We start from the raw sequence: 22,538 nt of genomic DNA on the forward strand, positions 1-22,538 counted from the left end.
TGTAACCAACATCTATTCAAAGAACACAATATGACTGCTCAGATATGCCCACTTCTTCCTTGCATCTACCACTCATTGTATGAGTAAGACTGAGTTGTAATGTTCTTTTTACCAAAACACTAGAATCATCTATAGATATTTCAAGTTTCTTCACATATCAACATAATGGTTAAGATGTTTACCTTGCAGACACAAGATGCAGGGTTTGATTCTCACATGGGGTAGTTGGCTAGACTTAAAATGGCCCGCAAGTGCAGTTAGCCTAGTACTAATCTATGAACCTATGAATTCAGAAAACCTGAAGCCACTTTTATTTGTTGACACTTAGCTTCCAGTGATGATTCCATATTCACAAGATGTCCTCTATGATCCTGTTGAAATTCCACTAACATTTTTCCTGGGATTCAGAAACATTTCCAGAACAATCCTCACTAGCACAATAAGCCATGATGCTCATTACAATGATTGTATGCGGACAATACTGCACAAACAAGAGTGCATAAGGTATCATTTGCACATTTGCAGCAGTGACTGCAGGAAGAGCAGTTAGTATTACGATGTGCTGCAGAAAAATATGAGCAGCAACAGTGCTTGTTGGTCATGTATGTTGATGCCTTGGTAATTGTCTTTGTGATCTTAAGTGCACAGAAGTCATAAGATGGATAAGTTATGTGGCAGCCTTATTGGGCCATGATGTTTGTGTGCTGATTGAGGTTTTATGCAAATTAAAGGCTGTAAATGAAAAAAAAACAGAAGAGTGGTGAAACAGGGAAGCAAACAGAAGGGAGGACTAAAGGTAAAGAATTAGGGAATGAGCATAATGGAGGTGGGGAAACAGGGCATTTCTTTATGAAGAGAAGTTAAGCTGGGGAAGGTTTTAACAGCAGTAAGGGGAAGGTAAGAGGGTTAGTGTAGGTATTGGGGCACACAAACAAACCAGGTTTATTAGTTTGATTAGACAGTGTTAAGGTGGAAGACCAATAATATACAGGTTCTACATTTCCAGAGTATATCTTGCTTCTGAACCAAGAGTTTAATGAGGTTCAGGCAATTAAGCAGCAAGATGTTTTCCTGTGATACATTCAGTTAGGGACTCATGGCTGAACTCACATTCAGTTGCAGAGAAATATGGCTGTTGCAAATTCCCTGTAGCCAAAGAAAAGAATGTGGTGCCATTCCCACAATTTCAATAACCAAATGCACATTGGGAAAATAATATCTAAGATCCCCAAGGCAACATGATACAGCAAGCAGTATGGCAGACATTAGCAGCAGGCTGGCCTGTGGGCATGTCAGTGGCAGGAAAAATGCAGTGCAGAATGAGCAGTGCCTTTATAATTGGTGTGTGTGGACCACTGTCTCCTTCACAGTGTCATGGGAACATTGCCTAAGATGCATACCAGAGCATAACTGCGACTAGAGTATCATGTGGGATTTCCTCCATGCAGTAACTCACTTCTACATGTTGTATTTTCATAAGCATGTACTGTACACTGAGCACAACACTCATTATTTTTTCTGTCCCCATGCACTTAGTCATTAAATCTGCAGGTGTGGCAGTGTATAGCTCTATTTTCCCACAGGGAATTCACAGTAGCCATTTTTCTCTTCAGCTGAATGTCACTTTAGCCATGTGTCCCCATCCAAATGTACCACAGGGATATGTCTCACTGCCTAGCTGCCTGAACCCATTTTCAGAACAAATTTCTTTAAACTATTATGAAATGTTTGCAGTTTGTTATAACTCCAAAACATATGTCTCAATGAGCCTACCAACTCTGGCTTACACTGCCAACATCTTTTGTCTGCCCTGTTAAACATCCTACTCAGCCTGTGTGCAGTATAAAAATATTTACGAAGACAATTCCAGGCAAATATTTGGAATTTTCTTGCTTTTGTCTCTTTATTTAGTATATTACAAATCTCCTGCAATCTCTCTTCTACTCTCCTTGCTCCTATTGTTTTCTCCCAAATTGTTCTTAGTTTCCTAGTGCACCAATCATTTATATTGTGCTTCAACCCCTTGTAAACCCTGCTTATTACTTTTTCTCTTGCTTCTTCTGATCTAGCTTCCAATAATAAAGAATTCAAATGGGAAGCCCTAGCTGCTTCCTCTCTGAATTGGATTCAGTTACATCTCCCTGTACCGAATTCTTCTATTAGTTTGTCTGATTACTGTTTACACATCTCCTTGCCCTAATTATTCCCAGAACTGAACAGGACTCTGTCTTTTATCCTGCCTGTTTACTATGGCTGTATCTATTTGAAAATTGTGTTTTCCCAAGCCTATTGGTTTGAGGTGAAAACACCACCACCCTCCTATGATCCTTTTTAGTCTATTTTCTAGTTAAGTATGAACCACAACAAGTATTGCTACATCAACTTCCAGGTGGTGTGTAATGCACAGGGTATCGGTATGTCTGCAGGCCAAACAGATAGTCATTATGATTTGTCTATATGGCACACCTATGATCTGTAACAATGGTTTGTGACTCCCCCCAAGGGTATCTTGTTGTGATGCTGGATATGCCCCAAAACCCTATCAGCAATCCACAGAATTAAACATACCAGTGCAGCAACTATGCTCAATTGCAAACAAGAAACATTACTGAGCATGTGTTTGGGCTGTTGAAGGCTTACTTTTGCTGTCTGGATTAAACTGGTGGTAAACAGCAATGACCCCGGCATGTGTGCAAAAATATTTTCCATGTCTACATACCTGAAGCTTCTAAAATAGATGCTCTTGTTGTCTGCTAAGTCTCTACCTCAATATCCATCAGTGCACTGTGGGACCAAGTGGAGGTGTTACTACCTTTGACAGAGTCTAGAAACTCCTCTGTCTCTAGGAGAAGTGCTTTGACTAATGACTCAGCACCTGTTAACCTATCTTCTCTTGCAGGGCAAACAGTTCTTTGTATAGCAGCATGTGTAATGTTAATGGCCCTGCAGTCTACCATTGCATAACAATGGTAATGGCCACCAACTGCAGTACTGTCATCCCCAGATCTTTCCAGGCATGATTCTGGAAGGTCCAATCAGCAGCAATAAGACAAAACAGCCATCAGTCATAGACACAGAGGGCCTGTAGCAGCACATCATTGTCCACATTTGGAATTTCAGTTTTGTCTTTTCAGCAGAGTCTGTAGTGTGTGTCTACTTTGTCTTTAAGCATTGGTTTGTAAGACTGGAAAACACTGGTATTAACATCTTGTTCAGGAGTTGCCCTGAAAACTCCTTATACCAGCAGTCTGCCCTTTGCCTATTTAGCATGATGTTGGTTTATCTGACAGTCATATATCTCTGTCCAGACTCTAGTAATATAAGACACACACATTTACTGTAGAAATGTCAACCACAGTGCAACACCTATAACATTGCAACTGACCTAGGTGACATAATTCTTTTCTCTTTAGGATTAAAATATTTTGCATATGAGATATATGTCTAACCTACAATACAGGCAAATACCTTCACTGAAAGTAATATAAGAAGGTCAGCCAGAATGTTTTGAAGTGTGCTTTGAGTATATGCTGATGGGTGTGTCATCCCCTATGCTAACACTCCTTCAGTCCAATGGTTGCCTTGCCCTTGCAGTAGCCACTTCAATGCACCTTTCCATAAGCCTTAAAAACATTGTCCAAGTTATTTCATTATGTAAACAAATGCAACAGAAGTTAAAAGTAGCCATACTTAGCAAACTGAACTTGTGAAAAGTAACACTTGCCTTGTACAAACTGCGTTTTACCTTGCCTTAATAAGTACTCTCAGATTTATCTATTCCAGGATCAAAAGTTGCTGCTGTGTGACTTCTTCCGTAGCACAATGTTCCACAATGCCTTCTTGTATGCTTATATCTCACAAATTCAGCTGTCTGAACATGACGATTATGCTAATTAGTGTTCAACACATTTCTGTTTCTGAATTGCTCATTTGGCACATCATAATAATTTGTTAAATACTACATGCATTTCTACACAGTGCCAAGCACACATCTGGGTCCCTAATATCAACACTGCATGCATTGTCCATGCCATGCCTTTAGGGTGAGATTTGTAATTTAACTTTTGGAGATGGAGTCACTGTAAGTCTGATTTCTTAACAGCATGTAACGGGATACAGGACTGCCATGTTTCACAGATTAACGTGCCGTTATGAATGGGTATACACCTAAAGCATTTACCACTTTCTTTGCTTCTTCTAGATGAGATATCATAGCTGTAGATGGAGGGGGTAGCACTTCTTTTAGAGCACAAAGATGGTATGTGGAAGAGACCAAACTCTTTCTTCACTTTCTCCATAAAGATTACATCTAGGGGTTCTTGCAGGAGGGCTGTCTAGGGCCTCAGTATAACAATGAGTTCTGGAATAGCATCACCCAGGCTGTTAGCCATGCCACTGGCATCCCACATATGGGAGAAAGGTACCAGCAACGTTGTAGTGACATAACACATAGGCAGCCTGATGTCTTGGGCAGATGGGAAGATAAGCTATGAGAGAAAGAGAGAGAGACAGACAGAGCCCCACTTCTGTACTGTAAGTATGACTTATGTTACCTCCTCTTACACCCTGCCAGTCCGTGCCATCCACAGAATTTACTCACTGCTTCTTTTCTTTCCATAACTGCTGAGGCTACTGCAGAGAACAGGCAGCTGCAGAGAGGGAGAATAGAGCACATAAAAGAGCACTGAGCTGAGCATGCTTGCTGCATTCTGTGCAAGTTTAATGTTAACCATCTGTTCAGGCATGTAGTTGGGGGGCTCATACTCTATGGGTTTTATGCATTATTGACACTTCTCTGCTAAAGTCCATAGTTCAAAAGTTGCAGAATGACTGGTGGACAGTATTACTGTCTATGTATGTGGATCAATGGATTAAAGTTTTGTTTTCACTTCATGGAAATGACTCAGGGTTCAAGTTCACGCACCCCTTGTCTATTGTGACATAATTTAAAGTGTCATTTTCCTTACAGTGTCTATAAGATTAGAATATTTTTTTCTCACAGACCCTCTTTGTCAATATACATAGTCTGGTGATGTCTGATCTCCCTGTACCGAATTCTGTTGTTGTAGCTCAACATGGTAAAACTCTGGGAAGAAATATGTAGCTTCACTTCTCACAGTTGGCTGTGTACCATTCTTGGTCATTTGAAAACAGTGTTTGTACTTCCTTCCATTATAGTACCTGTGAGGGGAATCTGTCTGATCAGCATTTTTCCTTTGCAAACATACATTTATTTCAGACATCTCATTAATGTGCTTTAGACTATATTACCTATAACATTATCACAGTAAAATGTGCATAAGCTTCATTTATTTGTTTTCCTGTTTTGTTTCTCTCCATTTATTTTACTATTATAATCAGCAGCATTTAGACATGCACCTATCCCTTGGCAAGGTCTGTCAGGCACCAAAATGTGTCATGAGAAATGTCACCACTACTGCCATCAGAAATACCCACAATATCTGAGTCCCAGTCTGCCACAGCCACCTCTAAACCTCTTGCCCTGCCTGCACCGCCCACTGCAGCTAGCCTTTCACTGGATGCTGGGAATATTGAAACATCTGGTGGCAGTAACAGTGAAGATGACAGTTTTCTCACTTATTGTTAGCTGGCAGACATAATAGAGGTGATCACTGACAAGAGGTTTGATGCCTGCATTGGTTACATGGACAGCATCTCCCACTGACTCAATGAGTCTCTTCCCTACACAGCACTGAGACTACCATTTGAGCCAGGCCCTGTGGTGTGGGTACTCTGTTGAGAATGAGCTCCCACTGGATCACAGCTGGCAGGGACAGTAGCTGCAAACCCCCCTCCTATGCCCTTCCTGGTTTCCCCCGGTCTATTGCACCCCATTTGTTGTAAAATCCTTTCCTCACCATTGTCTTCTCTTCACTCCATTTGTCTAATGTTTACCATTGTGCTCCACACTCCTTATTATGTTACCACACTCCCTGTCAGTCTTGTCTGTCTTCCCCTGCTACCTGCTTAAATCATCTTACTTTCCTCTTACTTCCTAACCAAGTTACCTTCTCATCATTTATGGAAAATTGGTAGCTGTCCCAGAAAAAAAATGCACTCCTCTTTGCCTGTCTCCATCCAACTCTTTACTTAGGTTTTCAGCTTATATTCTAATGATAGCTTACCTTCCTTTTTCATTACTTTCATATACCCCACTTCCACCCTTTAATCTGGTCAAAATCAGTTACCACACCTCACTAATGGCCCTGCAGGGTTTCCAACTCACTTCTTGTTGCTGTTACTGTGCACACAGGATCACTTAGAGTACTGTCGACGAACATGTACAATGGACGTGCACCACTACATCTCATTGTATAATAAGAAGCTAAGCTGCCATATTTTACACCTTAAACTGTTGTGTTCAACCTCTGTCATACACTATTTACATTGGGCTTTTCTGAAAAAGAGTTGCCCACTGTAGTGCTATAGTTGGCACATGCAAAAAGGTGTCACTGTGAATTTCGACTTTTTGCAAACTATTACATTGCCAATTATAACCTTGTAAAAGAAGTCTAGATCACAAAGGTGGTTTCCTGTAGAATAAAAAAAAATTGTTCTTCATTTCCCCACCAGTATTAGAGGACAAGGCTGCTTGATGAAAAGCATCAAAGGCATCGTTACAAGACGGAGGCCTGGAGCAACCTGGAACATGATGTTACACATGCCACAGGCATGCCATGTAATGGTGATCAGTGGTGCCACCATTACAGTGATCTGAAAATAGAAATCTCAGCATTCTGGGCCAATGGGAGGCCAATATAATGGAGAATCCACTAATTATGTACTATTGGTAAGCCGTGGCTTAAACCTCCACATGCAAACTGCTACTATCTGCCATGTAACATCTAACAGGCTCCCATTTCTGTCTCTACAGCCCCTGAATAGAGTAAAGAAAATGCACAGCTACACAAGAGGAGGTCTGAGCTCCTCAGAGAGTGCTGAGATGATTATACCTGTTACAGGTAGCATAGCTTTATGTCAGCAATCCTATCAGTTGTCATAGTAGTAGCCAGGGTAGTTTTGTGTTTTCCCCAGCTCTGCCACACTATTGAATTTCCAGAGTAGTACTTAATGATGCATATGAGTTGCCAGCAGTGACATAGATACTAGACAAATTGCTACTATACAAGCACGTCATGTACTTTATTAGCTATTTAGGATCTATCCTGTAATGTTACGCTGTTTAAGATCCTAGGCTAATAGTTCACTGCAAGTGCAACAGGTATGTAAGGAATATTTGTTGCACTACTACTTTGGGCCATTTAAGATATTACTGCAATTTGGAAAAAACATATCTGCCCATATAGGAAGTGTTCAGCATAAAAGGAGGTAGGTGTTACCCCTTGCTGTATACAGTATATGCACTTGGATTACACATTCACTATTGAATAGAAGTCCTATAGGGTTCATTTCATAGACGTTAGTGGTGCCAAGCTTTCATGTGCATATAACTGCACATGTTACGTTGCAGGTGTTGGACTGTTATGCTGTCAGTCAGTTCATTTCCCCCCTCATAGACTATCCAATCTGCAGGTGTGTGACACACACTATTAGTATGTATATTTTGTTTCCTGCAGGCTTTTTTTAGACTGCTACTGCAGCTCAGCACATGAATGCAGTGCCTATGAAGTTACAGTGGATGAAGGCTGCAAATTCAAGTCACTTAAAGTTTGCATAGCACTTTATTGTTACAGTGGGCTGAGTGTTTCATGACCATTACCTTACATTACAGGTAAAATAGTTGTATTCAGTGTATGCCTTACATTCATTTTTCACTGTATTGGTACTTTTCTCTCTCACCCATCCTCTTTTTTTCTATCCTTTCCATTTTATGCATTTAGCTGTTTTTTTGTTTCTCTCCATTTATTTTATGTGTATATGCAGCAGCATCCACACTAGTATCCCTGCCATGATCCAGGCTAATGTACCATCTCTGCCAACAACATCACAGCCATTGGTTACCACAGCTGATTCTATCACCACCACAATCCTGACAGCATCAGCAGCAACCACTGCTACTTGCCCTGCAATAATACCTGTGAGAAGCAGTGACCCAAGCACAAGTTGGTGGAAATGGTGGGAGGCATTATTGATATGGAACTGGATCCCCATATTGACTGGCTTGAGATCCTTCTCTGGCAATTTGTTGGTTTGCAGCCCAGTTCTGCACTGGCATTATGGTCAGAATCATGGCCCAGTGAATAGGGAGTCCAGGGTGGGGAATAAGGTCTCAATGGGTAAAGGCTGGCAGGTAATGCAGCTGTACACCACATCCTATCCACCATCTCAGTGCCCCCCCCTTATCACCATTGTCTTTCCTCTGTGTATTTGATGTTTTCTTCTCCATTGTAACCCCATACCTGATTGTGTCAGCACCTTCCCTGTGAGTCTTATCTGTCTTATAAGTGCAAAAAATATCACCAACTGAGTGGGTCCAGTTTTTCATTAGTGTGCCCTTATCATTAACACCATAAATTACCCGAAATTCTAAATAGTTATTTTAGTACAGCTGTATCACTGAAGAAGACCTCACATGTCGAACTTCTAACTTATGATATTTCTCAAACTTTATGTCCCATAATAGAGGAAGAAATTGTTAAAATATCAAAAATACCATCTCAGAGGTCCCAGATTTAATACTAGGTTTCTTCATGTGTAACATAAAAGATCAGTTAATTAAACCACTAATTTATTTAACCTATTGTTAAAAATAGTGTTGTTCCTGATAGATGGATGCTGTGAATATATAAAAAAGTAACTTACAATGTAATCACTGATTATTGTCCCATTAGTCTAACATCAATATTAAGAAAACATTTTAAAAAGTGCTTATTAGCTATTATGTTTGAGGGAAAGGAAATTAATTTAATCAGCACTAAGTAACATGGTTTTATGAGCAAATATTCTACAATTACTAATCTTATCCAGTTTCAGGGTTGGAGTAATTTATTTAGACTTATCAAAATCATTGGACAGTACTCCATACAGGGCATTAATCAACTCCCTGATCACTCTGAATGCTAACCCATATGTTATTAATTTTCAGAGAATGGGCAAACCGTACCTTAAACCCCGATTGGAAAATGAATGTTTTCCAGCAAGGTGTTAAGGTACAGGTAATGCCCACTGAAAAATGAGGCCGATACGTCACAGAAGCATATTAAGCTGCCACTGAGCTCAGACTGTAAGGAAACTCATAGCTGCCATTGTTTTACACTTGCTAAGCAGAGCTTCTGCTGTTCAGTCAGTGTAAAATTAAAACAAGCAGAAATTAAATTAAAAAAAAGAAAAGAAAAGTGATCGTGTGTTTATGTCTGTATGTGTGTGAGTGTATGTGTGAGAGTGAGATAGCTCAAGCCATTATTTTATGCTTGCTAGGCAGTGCTTTTGCTGTTTAGTGATTGTAAAATTAAAAGAAACATTAAAAAAATGAGAAAGAAAGAAAGGTGTGTGTGTGTCTGTGTGTGCATGTTGCGTGTGTGTGTGTGTGTGTGTGTGTGTGTGTGTGTGTGTGTGTGTGTGTGTGTGTGTGTGTGTGTGTGTGTGTGTGTGTGTGTGTGCGCGTCTATTGATGTTTCTGTCTTCGTGTGTGAATGTATGCATGCTTGTGTGCATGAAAGTAGAAGTTTGTGTATATGTGTAAGAGAAACAGAGAGAAATCAATCAAGCAGTGGCAGCAGCAGTTAAAGTTAAGCATCATGCATACCTCTCAACCTCTTACCTCAAGGTGCTGGATAAAACATAACATAAAGGGGGGACAAAGGTTCAAAAATAGGAGTAGATTTAAAAAAATGTTATTATAAAACTAGAATGTTGCTAGAATAAAAGGATTTGTTTCAGCATGCATTTTTAGAAGGAAATAAAAGCCTGAACCTGAAATGTATCTCATTTACTGGCTTCAATCCTCAATGATTTGCCATCAAACCATACATTTTATGAATAACAGACCAAAAAAATTATGTAAAAATCTGGACATCCTTTGAAAATCTTATATTTTGGATGTAAATATTTTCAACACCTTCTACACATATTACAGCAAGTCTGAAACATTAAGTGGAGGATCTATTTTACATGAAAAAAATATATAAAAAAACAAATAGTAATATAGTAATTAAAAATAAGTAAAGCAAAACAGTTTTACAGATGGCCCATTCTCTAAGTGCAAAGGGCCTCCGAACACCCCTGGGCATGCATGATTTTCATAGTAACACATACCCTGTTGAGCACTATTGCTTGTGTAAAATGGCTGGGTGAATAGCAGGAGGCAACCTGCTCAATAGAATAACTTTTCCAGGTAGACATAAGTTGGTTCTGATATTAAAAGAAGTGTGTGTGTGTGTGTGTGTGTGTGTGTGTGTGTGTGTGTGTGTGTGTGTGTGTGTGTGTGTGTGTGCACACGTGTGTGTTTATATTTATGTGAGTGTGTATGCATATGAGTGAGAGCGAGATCAATCAAGCTGTTATTTTACACTTGCTAAGCAGCGATTTTGCTGTTTAGCAAGTGTAAAAAATAAATGAAACAGAAAAAAGTGTGTCTGTGTTTGTGTTTCTGTCTCTGTTTGCATGTATGAGCGTATGCATACTTGCGTGCATGAAAGTGGAAGTATGTGTGTGTTTGTGTGTGCATATGCGTATATGAAGAATGAGAGTGATCGAGCAGTGGCAGCAACAGCAGTTCAGAGGTTTGCATACGTCTCAACCTCTTGGCTCAAGATATCTCCATAAATCCTAAAGTAAAGGGAGCAAAGGCTCAAATTTGGGACAGGTTTTAAATATTCCTCTTATAAAATAGCAAAATTTATGCAATAATACGATTCGTGTTAGCATGCATTTTCTAAAGTGCAAGTGTGCGTGAGAGAGCGAGTGAGATCAAGTGACCATTGGCAGCAGCAGTAAAGAGGTTCGCACACCTCTCAACCTCTTAGCTCAAAAAGCTAGATAAAGTCTAAAATAAATGGGAGCAAAGGCTCAAAAATAGGAACAGATTTTAGATATTTATATTATAAACTTAGAGAGTTGTTTAAATATCAGGATTTGTGTTAGCATGAATTTTCTGAAGGAAATAAAGTCTGAAACGCAAATGTATGCCATTATTTAGTGACTTCAATCCCCAATGACTGGCAGCAAACCACACATTTTAAGAGTAAGGGATCAAAAAATGAAGTAAATATCTGGATATGTTTTTAGCATACGATATTTTGGATGCAAGATATTACCTCCATCACCAATTACATATACTACAGCAAGTTTGAAATGTTAGATGAAGGAATTATTTTACATCAAAAATGTATAAAAAATATTGTAATAAAATAATAAGTAAGTAAAACACAACAATTTTACAGACAGCCCATTTTCTAAGCACAATAATGCTCTCCAGTGTGTGTGTGTGTGTGTGTGTGTGTGTGTGTGTGTGTGTGTGTGTGTTACTGTGCAGATAATGCCCTTCCAGGGATGTAGGGGCCCTCTACCTACAACATTGGGCCTTACAACACCCTGGGGTAAGCTTTATTTACACAGTAACACACACCCTGTTGGGCATTATTACTTGTGTAAAGCATCAAGAGGAAATGATAATACATTCCTGATTTCAAAATGTAAAACTGCTACTAGGGCCAAATATATAATACAATCCTTAGTAAGGTATTAGAATACAAGATGCTATGCGACACTCAGCATTTTTAGGAAGTCATTAAATGGGTTCAGGCACCTAGGCAGTGAGACATTTCCCTGTGGTACATTAGGATGGGGACACATGGCTAAAGTGACATTTAGCTGCAGAGAAATATGGCTACTGTGAATTCCCTGTGGGCAAAGAGAGGCAAACACTACCACACCTGGAGATTTAATAACTAAGTGCATGGTGGCAGAAGAAGTAATGAGTATTGTGTTCAGGGTACAGTACATGCATATGTAACTATAACATGTAGGGGTACAGTACATGCATATGTAACTACAACATGTAGATGTGTGCTACAGCATGGAGGAAATCCCGCATGCTACTGTAGTCACAGTTATGCTCTGGTATGCATCTTAGGCAATGTTCCCTAGACACTGTGAAGGAGACAGTGGTCCACACACACACCAATTATAAAGGTACTGCTCATTCTGTGCTGCATTTTTCTTGCCACTGACATGCCCACAGGCCAGCCTGCTGCTAATGTCTGCCATACTGCTTGCTGTATCATGTTGCCTTGGAGGCCTTAGATATTATTTTCCCACTGTGCATTTGGTTATTGAAATTGTGGGAATGGCGCCACATTCTTTTCTTTGCCTACAGGGAATTTGCAACAGCCATATTTCTCTGCAACTGAATGTCAGTTAAGCCATGAGTGCCCAGCTGAGTATATTTCAGGGAAACAACTCACTGCCTAGGTGCCTGACCCTGAGGCCAGTCATAGAATGCTCCATGGCTTTGTAAATGAGGCTTGTAAGGCTGCTAGGTCTGTATTTTCCTGGATCAGTTGTAAGGGCTCCCTTGCAGAGGAATATCAGCACTGCTGTGTGCCACTAATATGGGACAAAACCCACTAGCTAAACATAAGTTAAACAGCTCAAGGAGTATGTCTGCCAGAGCATGTTTAATGCCATTAATTAAGCAGCCAGCTATATTGTCAGGTACTATGGAAGACGTATTCTTTTGTCTTTGTTAGAACTTTCAGTAAATTATCTTTAGAGATAATTGGGGGAGTAAGGAATTCAGTTATTTTGGGTCTTTCAGTAGATATCTAAGGAGTAAAGTTGGCAATAAGTTTGTTAGCAAGCATATTGGTAATATTTGTTGGGTCAGAACAGGTACAGAACAGGATTCTGGACACAATGTTATTTCACAAAACAGGTGATGTACTTAAGTGAAGAGATTCTACTTTCTGAGAGCTAGACTTCCGGAGAAATGGAATACCAATGAGCTTCATTTCTTTTCCACCTCCAATGCTGCATTTGTAACTTGCTCAAAATGTTATAATCAGGGTCAGTTTGGAGTCTGCGGACAGTAGAGACCTCAGTTTGAATCCTATAAACTCCCACTTTTATATCATATGATCTCAAGCAAATCACTTAATTATTTGTGCTGCTAGATTTTTCCTTTAAAAAGTTATAGAATGTTCCAGTTACCAAAATACTAAAAATGAAATCTTGTGGTCTTGCAGTCCCAGAACCAGTCCTTTAGGTTTGGTACTGTGCCCTCACTTTACAGATGTCTCAATGAAAAACATGCACCTTCTATTGACAACAGAAAACAAGACCTTTTGCTTTATTACCCAGCCCATCATGGAAAGCATCGTTGTTTCTCCATCCAGCAAGCCAATTGGATCCCTATTGCAAGTAGATGTATTTATTTATTTATTTTATTTATTCTTTGTTTGCTAGTTTGCCCTAGTAGACTAGTGGCCTCTTTTCAAGTGGAATCCAAGGTGGTATTGATACTACTAGGTGAAATGTGGCCAGGGCATCAGGGAACTTTCCCTACTCTTTTCAATAGGCTCCAAGGGATCATTTATAGCCACGTGAACTGCCACCACTCAAGTAGATGGGCTTTTGTTTTAATGTCTCCTCCAAAGGATGAGATACATCGGTCTACCTTCATAATGCCCCCCCCTTACAAACTGCTTCATAATGGGTACTGCCCTCCTATTACAAATAACCTTTTCATTGTACATGCTGTGTCGCTCCAGCTCCTATAAACGAATGAGACCTCACTTTTCCATTTCCCTTTGCAAAAGATCATTCACAATAATTAGTCTTTGCTTCCTGGTATAATCTATCTGATGATTTTATAGCCTTTGCAGAGTTATCAATGTTTAAGAAAACATTAAAGCAATTTCTGGTCAAAAATATAAATGCAGGTTTTTTGAATGTGCTGGAGAACATCTTTCTGCACATTACCTCACTTGTGAAGTTGAATTGTTCTATATTGTTATATATCTGTTACTTATGTTTACTTGAACAGTACATTGCACCATGTTCATACATCAAATACTTGTGAATGTAAAGTTTTCACTGCTATATTTAACATCCTGTTTGCTGTTGTCATGGTGTTGAGTATGTAATTCTATACCTCTAACCTACATTTATATATATTCATACATACTTTGTAATTCCTGACATTATCTTCTATACTCCAGTTGTCTATTGCTCATTCTTATGTATACTTGTGTCTTCATGTTACTATATTTCCTTTTGGCCTGGGTAATGGCTGAAAATGGTCTTGTTCTAAGCACCCAACAAGTTAGCAAACACAAATAAAATTAAATTAAAAAAGTAAGTGAATTAATAAGCAGACAACTGACAGTCAAAATATTTTTGCCCTAATTAGTGTTATTCCATGAATAATGTGCTTTCACATAGGTTAATCAATACTCTACATAAAGCACGGAAGTAACTACAGTGCATGCAGAACTTGAAAAATAAAACTACTTTAATGTACCGCAACAGAGTGTGTGCCCTGGCTAGGAATACAAAATGTAATGAATTCTTCCCTGTTCAGCTATAGCCTTTAATGAAGTATAAATCTTAAAACAATATGGAAGACATTGCTGGTCAGAGATATTGAGAACTCCCTACCCAGTAATAAAAATGTAATAAAATATATAAAAATATATATAGGGATGTGATTGTTGCATGGTGATGTTAGGAAATAGACATTTATTTCATTGGAACAGTACTGTACCAGATGTGAAAAGGATGAGTGACAATGATTTATTACACTGGCAGTGAGTTAGGATTAAAAAAAAGGATTGTTTGATTTATTTTCATCTGCTCATCTGCTTTCAACTTCTGTGTAGTTAAAGTGCATTTAAATTCTCTGTGTGTAAATTAGAGAGCCATGCATTCAGCCACACAGACAGACACAGGCAGACACACATATTACATATCTTCATCTAGGTGAGAAAAAGAAAACAATCACGGGGGTGTATCTTATTGAATGTATTTACAAATCTGATTGAAATATGGATGAATTTTATAGTTTAGTCATGTATAGTAGCTGAGGCATTTACTTAGTTAGCAACTTTATACATTTAATTTATTTTGGCCTAATTAAGAATATCATATAAAAGGGCACAAAAACTTGTCTGTACATTCACTGAATTTGTCAAAAAGGTTTAAGCGGAAACTTCATTAAAGCTTCTTCAAAAACTCATGCATTCGTGTTTTGAAACTAGAAATATAAACCATGGTGGAAAAAAATAAAAGTACACATCAGGCAGCAACAATCGTTGAACAGATTTAAAAATAAAACAAATGCTGTGCAATGTGTTTGATGCATACATGTCAAATAGCTCAAAATGCATGTATTTTTAATTATGCTCCATTTGCCAGCTTTGATTATGTATCTAATTACATAAGAATGAAGACACCCTTAAAATGCTACAGTCGTATGAGACAAAATGCACTCTCCAGTCCCTCTTCTTTTGTACATTACATTATTAGAAATATTTCCAGTCTTAGAACAACAAATGACCATTTGGGAAATATCCAAGTGGTAAGAGGCCCGACTGCACTAACTACTGCCACACCTAATAAACATCTGTGATGTGTCAACAACTAGAAAAGGACATACGTAGTAGTTTTCTGGATCTTTTTATTTATTTATTTTTCTTTCGTTAGTAATATTGAGCTTTCGAAACTTATGTATTTTTTTGTTTGCTTGAAACATTAGGTTAACATTTTATTATACAATAGCTATCCCAAAAGCACTTCTCTGTAATTGTGAATGGTCACAGCAGACAAAACAGCAAAGTCAGAGCTAGGACTACATGAAATATGTCCTGCATCCTACTCTATCTACATTTCACTCACTCAGTTTTACGATTATTTCTCATCCTGTCTTGGAAGAGAAAACAGTGTAAGGAGTTTAACACATTATGGCAGGGATCACGAGCAAGGCCTGTCCTATAAAATCATCTGTAAACAAAATCTGTAACTCACAATCAATGCAGTTAAAAATGAAATACAATGAAATTCAAATTCAGCTCACCAGGATGCCATGCATTAAATGATTTCAGCGTAGTACCACAGGTATGCACATTTCTAATTTCAGTGTAGTTGTTTATTTAAAAAAAAACAAAGAATCACCATCCTAACACAAAGGTATACTGGAGGTTAAGCCAATTAAAAATGACAACTGTCCCACATTAGTGGTCTGTCATAACTACTAATGTTACAATTCAACTGCAGCTGATGAGCAAAGCATATTGGCCTGCAGAATATATGCACATATTTGATATAACACTCATGGCCATAGGCTGTGATTACAGTGTTTAGGTATTTTTTTTTCATCTCATGATGGGCATGTACCTAACAATTTTTATATCTGAATTTCCACATTATTTCCATACTGATACTGCAGCATTCTTGGAAAATTTATTTGCATTTTATTAATATATGGTAGGCTATTGACCTAATTCTAAACTGCATTGCAGTTCACCTTTAAGAACCTGTTAGTCTTGGTTGCACTACATCAAAAGAAAAAAAAAAGAACTAACATTTCTAGGTCTAAAAAATTATTTTACCAGACAATCTGGTATCTCTGCCATTTACATTTTGTCAGGGTCTATACATACACAAACACACACACACACACACACACACACACACACACACACACACACACATATATATATATATATATATATATATATATATATATATATATATATATATATATATATATATGGTTCCCCTTCAGAAGCCTGAATGATCATAAGCTCGAAATTCATAAGCCTGAAACTGAAAAGCCTGAAAACACAAATAATGGTAATATGCCAGTACAAAGACACTACTATCTACTCACTTACCTTAACCCAAACCCTAACCCTAAGGTCTGTCACTATCGCACACTCACCTAACCCGCGCCCTAACCCTAACTCACTTAAACCGCCTCTAACCCTAATGTCTGTCACTATCGCACACATGCCTAACCTGCGCCCTAACCCTAACTCACTTAACCCGCCCCTAACCCTAACATAAAAACAATCGCACACTTACCTGAACCCAACTCATAACCTTACACCACAGGGCTAAGAATAGCGAAGCCACATTAAAGTCAGTATGTGTATTTTGTGTTTTCAGGCTTTTGAGTTTCAGGCTTTTGAGTTTTCAGGCTTTTGGTCTCAGGCTTATGAATTTCGAGCTTATGATCATTCAGGCTTCTGAAGGGGAACTATAGATATATATATATATATATATATATATATATATATATATATATATATATATATATACATACAGGTCTATATTATAATCTCGAAGGTTTAAAACTCCGAATCACTAAAGATCAAACTTTAGTGATCGAAGTCTTAAACCATAGAAACCTAAAAGAAAAAATACTAAATTAAAAAAAAAAAAAACTAAATAGTGTGTAGGCAGGGGGGCAAGCCACCCTGCACCCCTTACACACCCTAGTTAAATTTACCAACTCCGAGAATGCACTACATTGAAGTAAATGGAAATCTCCCCCTGTGGAGATTTTCCGTTTAAACGTTCGATGTAGTGCGTTTTTGGTATTATCGTATTCGATATTGTCAGACTTCGAGGTTTTAATATAGACCCTATATATACATATACATTTAGATATATAGACATTATATATGTTTATATACTACATTTACGAATATATATATATATATATATATATATATATATATATATATATATATATGTAGACTGAGAGAAAGACAATGGTAGACATGTAGGTCCTGGGAATCTGCATCTTGGAGATACTAGCTTGTTTTGAAAAATGCAAGATTTGTTGCACTGATACTGTGAGCCAGTTTGTTAACTGCCCTGTATAGTAGAACACATGAGAATGACCAAATTCATTGGGGGAAGAGTTTATGGCAAATGTTCTTTCCTTAATAACCACATCTGATAATGTGTGCATCCAACAATTTCTAGTAAGCAGCAGGCTATACAACTGCTTCATTTGTCCTTCTGTTCTAGTATTTTGTGACTGTGGCATACCAGAAAAACATTAGACATAGAGTTTGCTCGCTGTTCATCAACATAGAGTCTAAGAAATAAGAATTCTTTACCAAGAGCAGAATAATATTTTATTAGTCTTGAACTGATAATAATAAATTAGAACACAATGATTTCTGATTTGTGTATGATTGTTAGTACATTCATCTTTCAATATTCCTTCAAGACTTCTTGAGACAAAAGTTTGAAAAATTTGACATGCAACATTTATACTAAAAATTTAATTAAGTCACATGTTTAGAAACATTTAAAACCACAAGTATTTTAAATAATAATCAGACTTGTATAAACATTAAAAAAGAGTTATGGAGACATATTAATTTGGTCTTCTTGCTTTGAAATCACATTTTGTACTCATTAAACTATTTAAAATGAAAGGACTATCAGCTGCTAGCAAAAGTTGCCAGAATGGTTTCTGTATCAGGATGCAAATTTATCTTGTGAGACAAGATAATTTACTGCTGTTCTGGGCATTTAATCACTGCTGGCTTACCTATAAGATGAATTCTCACTGACTGCTCACTCTGCGGCTTGCTGTTTATCACTCTGAAATAACTCCTATCTGGCCAATTGTTTACAATCTTGTCAAATCAGGGACTTCTTCTCTGTTTGAAGGTTGGGTCAGGTAAAGTAATTTATTTCTGGTACGGACTGAAAATATAGTTTACTTCTTTCCAAATGAGACTGTATGTCCAGTTAATGCTGCTATTCTAAAGCCAAATAAACAAATTCCTGTGCACCCTACGATAGATAGCCAGAAGAACTTAAACAATGTGTTTTATACTGGAAGCAGGCTGTAACATGCAGTATGTGCAATTGGAGTCAGTTAGATTAGGACCTAGTTAGAGCATATTCTAAGAAGTGAGAGCCTTTACAGATGAGGGAGAAATGAAGGTCAGTTTTAACCACTAACAGTGTAACATTACTTCATTAAATTGTTAGAATATATTCAGTAGAAATAGTACATGCGGAAATTCATCTTTGAGCTGGTATCCAGAGTTGGATATGATGTTTCAGCTTTGTCACTCTTTCGTATATTGGATAGCTCATATAACTATACATCAGCATTATCAACATTCAAATCCCTAAATGCTAGTATACTGCATTATTAGTGTATAACAAAATTAAGTACACAGTCAAACAGACTTTATGAACTTGACAAGCAGGTGGTGTAATAAGCAAGGAGTTTTTAAGTAAAGGGCAACATCACAATGAATGCTAGCAATATGTCATTTAATGGCCCAGATGGCAGCAGAAAAGTGACATACTAAACTTAAACTTGGGACAAGAAATGGCGGAGCAAGTCAACTATGATGTTTGGCATGCACAGAGGCAATGACAAAGCTAAATCATATTTTTGGTCACAAATAATTAGGCCAGGATCTCCAAGAACGACCCACTTATTTCAAGACAGACCCAAGCAAATTTGAAGAAGTTCTGAAATTAAAATGTTAACTTTAAGTCATTATTTCTGAAAGGGAATTAGGACAGATTCCAATGCAAAAGGAGATAAGAAATTAAACTGACATTCTGCCTGCATGATTTAGTTGTAACAGAAAGGGACAATACAGATAAAACTCCACTTTGCTGATGAAGTGCTGAAAACATATCCATAGTACCCAGGTCATATTTCCAAAACAAAGGATGTACTACAGCACAAGTCTCCTTTTTAAATTGAAATTTGCATTTATTAAAGTAGCAAGGGTGATGTGCAGAGCTGTAGTAACAGAGGGATTAAACTGATCAGTCACAGTATGAAGTTATGGGAAAGAGTAGTGGAAGCTAGGTTAAGAAGGGACATGATGATTAGTGAGCAGCAGTATGGTTTCATACCGGGAAAGAGCACTACAGCTGTGATGTTTGCTCTGAGAGTGTTGATGGAGAAGTACAGAGAAGGTCAGAAGGAGTTGCACTGTGTTTTTGTAGACTTAGAGAAAGCATATGACAGGGTGCCTAGAGAGGAGTTGTGGTATTATATGAGGAAGTCGGGAGTGTCAGAGAAGTATGTAAGAGTGGTACAGGATATGTACGAGGGTAGTGTGACAGTGGTGAGGTCTGCGGTGGAAGTGATGGATGCGTATAAGGTGGAGGTAGGATTACATAAAGGATCAGCTCTGAGCCCTTTCTTATTTGCAATGGTGATGGACAGGTTGACAGACGAGATCAGACAGGAGTCCCCATGGACTATGATGTTTGCAGATGACATTGTTATCTGTAGTGAGAGTAGGGAACAGTTGGAGGGGACCCTGGAGAGGAGGAGATATGCTCTAGAGAGAAGAGGAATGAAGGTCAGCAGGACTAAGACAGAATATATGTGTGTGAATGAGAAGGAGGATAGAGGAATGGTGAGGATGCAGAGAGTAGAGGTGGTGAAGGTGGATGAGTTTAAATACTTGGGATCAACAGTTCAGAGTAATGGTGAGTGTGGAAGAGAGGTGAAGAAGAGAGTACAGGCAGGATGGAGTGGGTGGAGAAAAGTGTCAGGAGTAATTTGTGACAGATAAGTACCAGTAAGAGTGCAAGGGAAGGTCTACAAGCGAGTAGTGAGACCATCTATGTTATATGGGTTGGAGACAGTGGCATTAACAAAAAGACAGGAGTTTGAGCTGGATGTGGCAAAGTTAAAGATGTTAAGATTTGCACTGGATGTGTCGAGGGTGGACAGGATTAAGAATAAGTATATTAGAGGGTCAGCCCAGGTTGGAAGGTTTGTTAAGTTGGTTTGGACATGTGCTGTGGAGGGATGCTGAGTATATTGGGAAAAAATGCTAAGGATGAAGCTACCAGGTAACAGGAAAAGAGGAAGGCCTAAGATAAGGTTTATGGATGTGGTGCGAGAGGACATGCAGGTGGTTGGTGTGGCAGAGCAAGATGCAGAGGACAGGAAGAAATGGAAACAGATGATCCCCTGTGGCAACCCCTAACGGGAACAGCCAAAAGAAGATGATGATTTATTAAAGTGGCAATAAAAATCATTATTAAATTTAAAACAAAATAAAAGCATCATAGAAAAAAGTTTTAGGTAGAAGTAAAGCAAGTGATAAAATGTGACATAGTTTAAAAAATGGCAAAAAAGTCAGTGCTTAGTAAACTTTTAAAACTACCCAGAGAGGGAAACTCTTTCAGCCACCAAGGAAATAAATACAGAGGCACCATGTCAGAATGCAAACTTGGGAATTTCAAACTGGATCTGGGAATTCGAGACAACTGCCTGGAAAAGAAATACAAAGACCTTATAGGGCTATATACAACAAGGAGCTCCTTCAGATATGGGAACCTCATGTAATGTAGAGACAAATCAACCAATGCAAGTACTTTAAATGTGACATGAAGTCATTGCAGGCTTTGCAGAACTGGGTTATATGCTGGGAATGAAAACTACCATTGAGTATCTGGACTGTTAAATTCTTCCCAAACTAAAACTGACCAAGTTCTCTGTCAGCATCCTACTCTAAAATGCTAAGTGACTTGGAATTCTTTGCATACCTTAAACATTGTTTAGCTGTTAAGATTGTTCCCAAAGGTCTTAGAGTCTGTAAATTTCCTAACAATGTTATAGAGGGGTCGGAATTTTACGAAGACTTGATTGAAATATTTGACAATTGTGGTTTTGCTATAATGAAAGCAATTATAAGAAATAATGATTTACTTATGGAAAAGTTGCTTACTGATATTGAGAACATTAACACATCCATCATTACTGATTTAAAAATGACCATTGATACTGAAAGAACTAAATACCATGAATTGTTTAAAAACATAGAAAGTAAATGCAATGAGGTTCAGGATAGGAAAACCAGGAAAATCAAGAGGGACCTTGAAGAATATAAAAACAAGAGTCATTACCCCAAACCCAGGTATGTTCCAAGGCAAAAATATGGTAACTGGAACAAACAATATACCTATGAGACTGAGTGGGAAGAAGGGGAAATGGCGGAAGTTTTTGACCAAGCAAACAATAATGAGGAATTCCCCCACTTAGGAGATCAGAAAGACTAATGAGTCAAGAAAAAGTGTATTACAACTCAAAAAACTACATGGGGAGGGGGGAGAGACCATTTGTGAGGAGAGAACAGAGGTGGAATTAAGTACTGGCATTACTAACAATGCAAATATATGGTCATACAATGGCTTTAACATTTTCAATTACTCTAATGCTCAGGTGGATGTTTCTCGGTTCAACTTGTTTTTAAAAGGTTTTACATTTGTCCCTAGACAAAGAGTAGATATGTCCAGACTACTAATTGACATCAAGTTATTTGTTAGGAAAAAGAATCTTGAATTATTTTTCAAAGGTAAGACTAGTCATCCTTACGATGAGACACTAAAGCGTAAGAGTGTTTTTAACCCCCCCTTACACCCCCAGTTGAGAAATTTTGAAACCAAAATTGAAAATGAAGTCAGAAAGCAATTAGCTAGTAAGCGCACGCACTCAAATTTATCTCAAGGAGAGTTTAAGACATTGAAAGAAATTAGCAACAACAGTGAACTGAGGGTCATGAAACCTGACAAAGGAGGGGGAGTGGTTGTTATGCAAGCAA

The sequence above is a fragment of the Protopterus annectens genome, chromosome 2.part0, assembly GCF_019279795.1.
Source record: "Protopterus annectens isolate FY-2018-M chromosome 2.part0, PAN1.0, whole genome shotgun sequence".
Taxonomy (NCBI): Eukaryota; Metazoa; Chordata; order Ceratodontiformes; family Protopteridae; genus Protopterus; species Protopterus annectens.